The following is a 6,000-nucleotide window of genomic DNA, read 5'->3' on the forward strand; positions in this document are numbered from 1 at the left end:
TTGTACACTCAAAGAAACAGATAGTCAAATGCAAACGTGAACCAATTTTTATCCCCCACAAATTAAAACAAAAGCAGATCATCAATCACTTTGGTTCTAACATCTTGAATCCTTGGCAATGACTGTTTTGATTGCCTTTTTCATGCCATAAACGAAAAGGGTATTTGGGAAACAGTGCAATTATCACTCTCTTTCTTTTTTTACTATTCTGAAAGACACCATACTATCAAAAAGACTGAGTGTACAAAAAAGGTACGAGGTTGGGTCCAAGTTCACATCATTCGCATAAGCCTTCTAAAAGTCTCAGTTACTTATGAAGAGAAAATAGACAATGTAAATCTTCAGATCAATCATGCAGGGGCAATTTGTTGACATGACTTTCACCTAGTTCTCGTCTCACCTTGGGTAGGACTCAAAGAAAATAGAAAGAAGGCATACTTTTGGTGTTTTGAAAAGAAGACCACTCGATAGAAACGTAGAAAGAAGGAATAGTTTTATTGTTTTGAAAGGAAGACCACTAAGATCTCACAAGATGCCTCATGGCTAGGCGAGGGTTTGCACTTTGTGGAGCTGCTAAAACATGCTATTGTGAAATACGCAAAAAAGGTTTTGACTTTGGTATTTAAATTACTTTTGAGGAGCAAGCATCAATGGAAGATAATTGGTTTGAAACTTCTTCTAATACAATGAAGGATAAGCTTTACCTTGGGGAATATTGGAAAGTGTTTTTCTTCTGTTTAATGACCAAAAGCTACATTTAAAAGAGGGATTAGAGAAAAGACTGGCAGTGGTATACTTTGTGATATTTTTGTTTCCATGGAGAGTCAAAATCCACAACCCAGACTTACTTATAGTTTAGCAAGATCATCATTAATACATTTGCAGCAACTACTTTAAGTTCCTACTTTTTTACTTTATTTCAAATCCTATACATGAATGTTTAAATGTAAACATAAAGAATGGGAAGATCTGAAGAACACGCCCACACTGTAATATAAAGATGGGAAGATTACAGAGGCTCCAAGAAAGGATCTGGGAGAGGCTTTGGAGTTTGGGAAAGGCTTCTTCTTTTCCTTCCAACCACCAACCTGGCCAAGGGGTGAAGGGACAATGGCAATCTTATGTAACAAGAACAAAAGGGAACCTCGGACTGCTGGTCTGTGCCCTGAGGGGGACCGCCAAGATCCTAACTGTTGTCTTCATTTAAAGGCAGAGGTGTATGAAAGAATGCAAGTGCCCCTTCCCTTCTCCTTTGCATGGTTAGTTAAACAGACTGCATGCACATCACCTTAATTGAAATGGGCCTATCCAAATTTAAAAAATGGGCAATATTCTAGATTTTCTGCACTTTAAAATATCAATTATGTTCCTAATGTGAAACCTATTACGTGATAAGTTAAAAGTAGGAATTTAATTTATCCATGAATTCTGATTAAAAGACTAATCTGAAGATCCATGTTTGTGAGTAACTTCTTAAGTGGATAACATGGCTGATTGGACAAGAATGTGAAACCTCTCCATATTGATTTCCATTATTCTACCTTTGGATTTTAAGGTTGATTTTTACTTTAAAAAAGAATGTGAAGCCTTTGTTCCTTTCGAATACAATACATTCATACTTTTTAGTGACAATACCCTTAGGCTAATAGCATTCAGATGTCTTATGTGTATATCATCTCAACTGACAAAGAACTGTTGGAACCGATGACGATTTTACCACTCCAGCATCTTCCAGTTTGTGTGGCTAATTGCATGACCATTACCCCAGCTCTTGATCAATTTCTATGAAAATTCAATGTTTTTCAAGCTTTTTCTGTTGAAACATGGACGTTTGAATAGTGCTACGTAATCAACAAAAAGGATATTCCTAAGGTATCCCTCCCTCAATTAAACCCTAACAAAGCATGGATTTCTAAAAGAGCTGGTTTTCTGTTCATGTAGTTGCCTTCGAGCCTTGAAGAACTGAATAAGAATTCATCAGTGATTATATCCAACAGAGAATGAGGAACAGCACTGTATGTCTTTCTCCTCTTTGATGTAAGAGTTATTTTCCTCCTGACTAGCTGCCCCTAAACAAGCCCTGAGCATGATAAATGATGCTGGTGAGAGATCATGGTTTGCGCTTTAAAGACGGTAAACATCTTCAAAATAAATGGTGTTCTCTTTCTATGCCGCCAATTTCCATAAGTCTGAAATTTACATTGATGCATTGATTGTTATAAAAGATATTTTTGTGCAAAAAGATATTACACGACTACTGCACTTTATAAAGATGTTTAACCCTAATGATACAGAGTTATCATTAAAAAGGGTGCATTTCTTCATTTCTAAAGTTATTGTCATTTTAATAAAAAATGAAATAGTACTAAATAGTACTGAATGGACATTTCAGTAACAAACTTTAATCTTTTCTGTCAATAAATCAGGAACGCTCTGATCTTGCGTCTATACTCTATGGTCAACATATAGAGTGATAGACACAATGGGCTTTAAATATTTTGATATTTAATTTCAGGTGTTTTTTGCAGTGAGAGAAATTATCCACGTGACCACTGAGAGGGACTCGTCATAATCCCAATCTTGTTTTTTTTTTCCTGATTAAAGGTCTGAAAATATACTGTCAGCTTGGTTGAGTAATAGCTCTAAGTAATGGCTGTGCGCAAGCTTGGGTATTATTAAGTCGGCTCTAACAAAAGCCAACCTGCTAAGCATCTTGTACCCGATAGAAATCGGCCTCAAATTGGCAGCATTCTTGGGAGGATCTATCAGGGCCTTAACTTTCTTGTCCAGGGATGGGGAGATGGATCACTGTCGCCAGATTTCCTTCTTTGTCTCATTCAACAGAAGAGATATAGAATCAGAAATAAGGGGCTAATACAGGCTTCATCTTATCCTGACAACAAGAGACTTTGGTGTCTCTTTTGCTCAGCTTCTCAGCAAATCTCCAGGAAAATAGTTACCAGTATATCAACAACAAAAACCTGATTGGAGGATAACTGTCAGACTACTATTGGCCCTAACAAAAGAAAGTGATTAATTTGTTAACATAATGACAAGATACATATCTTACATATTTGACCATCTTGTAGTAATTATGTATTATCTATAATATTTTGTAATTTACCCCCTTTTTTTGGGGGGGGGGGATTTAAAACTACAGATGATTATGATTATATCATTAGACAAGTCTTGCTAGATACAGAATACCCCCATACTAAGCATAAAAGGAGGCAGGGAAAATTGATAACCATAATGATCATGTTGGAGTTCCGTTCATGTAGACCAAAAAGATATTCGTTCATGGTTAATTACCATAAGCATCATATTCCAAGAAAATGTAAACAGAATACCTGTAGGACTAGGCCTACATGTAGGTGAAAGGGCCAGGGGAAATTTAAAGAACGCTACCCTACTCCTCTTGAAAATACACGTGTAATCTGACTTGGGCCATCCATCCATCCTCCTATCCATTGAGGAGGGGAACAATAAGATGGTGTACAATGGTAGGCAAACAAACAGAGAAGGGGAACCCAGGCTACTAATCTATAAACAGCTCCATGATGTCCTCCAAAGAGAGTACAGAGTACGGTCCATATATAGCCTTCGGTCCATTCTGCTTCCATACTATCATGGATAGTGGGTCCATGATAAGATCAAATCAGTCTTACGAAATGTGCTACTTGTAAACAAGGGTGATTTTCATGGCAAGAAATTTGGCGAATTGCTACAAATTCTTTGATAATAAGTCGCGATTAATTGATTTCCTGTTGTGAAACTTTAGCAAATTTAAATTACTCACAAAATTCATGAATATTTCATGTGCACATAAGTTTGTTGTGAGACAGTGTACAATTCAACATGCAGGGCTTGCCACTGACATACACTAGGGACAAGGGCACCCCAAATCTCCATCCTGACCCCCCCCCCCCCCCTCCCCCAGAAAAATATTTTTAAAAAACATAAGAGTCTACAATAGGGCATATGCATACAGACACTATAAACATTTTCAGTCTGGACCTCCTATGAATACAGTTATGTGGAGCCTTGCAGATAAATTGGTACGATTCATTATATATACTTATGATCTCATATAAGTACAGAAAAGTGTAGCTTACAAATTCCCTAATACAAGATATTTGCATTCATTTTTAAGCTGTTAATTGATCTTAACAGATAATTATGATCCCATATAAGTACAGAAAAGTGTAGCTTACAAATGCATGATCACTTCCAAATTCCCTAATACAAGACATTTGCATTCATTTTTAAGCTGTTAATTGGTTCTCTTGTCCTCAAAGAGATCACATTCCACACCGCTTACTGGTGCTCTGACGCAATTTGGGTATTATAATAGACTACTTACACGTCCACAGGGTCAAGCATGATTAATGTCCCCAGAGTTTATTAATGTGGTCTACAATTAGGTGGCCGGTCTTTGTTAAGATCAATGGAATTGGATGTCATACAACATGAAGCTCAAAAGAGAACATCTGCCTTATAACATTTCTATCATCGTTAAAATTGAGAGCGTCTGTGATAACAGACAACTAAACGTCACAGACGAGGACAAATCAATCGGGATCAATATACTCTCAATGTAAAAACAAATTTCGCATTGGGCTCCAAGCCGTTCCTGCGGAGGACTGCGTATGAATGTGGTTTGCGGGGACAGTTCAGTTACTATTTGAAAAGGAGGCCCATAAATGCTAATGATGTTTACAATTCAAGTTAAGGTCCGCAGATCCTCATGTCTACTTTGAGAGTTCTGAAGTAGCGTTCTGGTAGTGTTTTTAAATACTACACTGGTCTGTATGGGGCTCATTCTCATGCAAACTGTGTTTGTATAATACTGTATTTTTTTCAAGGCTCTTTTTGAAACATTCTGGAGCTCTTTTGTGAGTTTTCCAGAGATAAATCACTCTAGAAATTAAATTTACCCTTAATGAGCAGTGTTTGTACAATGTGTCTTTAACAAAACTGGTGAATCACAGACCCAACCCCAAGTCATTGCTATCTCCCTACACCATCCGCTTTAATATGTCATTTATAACAAGACGTGCAAATAACAAACATCTGAATCAGGTATTAATGGTCTACCTCTGTTCTTATCCGAGTCTGACTCCATCTCTTGGAGCAAACTGTCTGGCTGTTTGCAGCTCAGTGGTTTATATACAGCCTCCGGAAACCATGGATGGGTTTATACAAAAAAGATAGATTTACATTTGGTTTTGGAGAAGAATCATCAATTTCTAATCATTTAGCATTGTTTACTAATGGTTTTCAAGACAAAGATACTTTATCATGAATTCTGATGAAGAATTACTGACTTTCAAGAAAAGCTGCCAATAAGTCATTTATGATTGTTGTTTAACCAACAAAACAAATCTTTAAAAATAAGAAACACTGAAAATAATTGTATACCATGAAAACTATCAACATAATCATGTTCTTTCTACATGTAAACTAATTCACTAAATGATCAGCAATCAGTTTACTATGAAACTATCTTGAAAAATAATATTAATTTGTAAAAAGCCTTCATCATTACATGTTGGGGAATTCTGAAATAATAATTTTTAAAATTTTTACCTGAACCCCTGATTTTACAAGTTCGAAAATGATAGTAAACATTTACAAAAATCCAAGCATTATTCAAATAAGAGGTTCATGCCATGATCACACAGCTTCTGATAAGAGCCAGAAGGGCATTGACTCATATGCAGAGATAACACCCTTCTGGCTCTCAACAGGCCATATACAGTTAGGCTTTATTTCATCATGGACCTACTGATATCACACAGGGATACTGGTTCATGGGAACCTTCCTGATAAGCTAATATTTGATGAGGGCTATTGGACATCATTAAGTCATTAGCTAAGAGCTGATGTCTTTATCAAGGGTGTCCACACTACCAGCTAATCTGAACTTGATGATACATGACCATCAATGGAGGGATTTCATCATGGACTCAACTCATTCAAGTCAAGTTTGTGTGTGGA

Source organism: Strongylocentrotus purpuratus, unplaced genomic scaffold, assembly GCF_000002235.5.
Source record: "Strongylocentrotus purpuratus isolate Spur 01 unplaced genomic scaffold, Spur_5.0 spur5_scaffold_11, whole genome shotgun sequence".
Taxonomy (NCBI): Eukaryota; Metazoa; Echinodermata; class Echinoidea; order Camarodonta; family Strongylocentrotidae; genus Strongylocentrotus; species Strongylocentrotus purpuratus.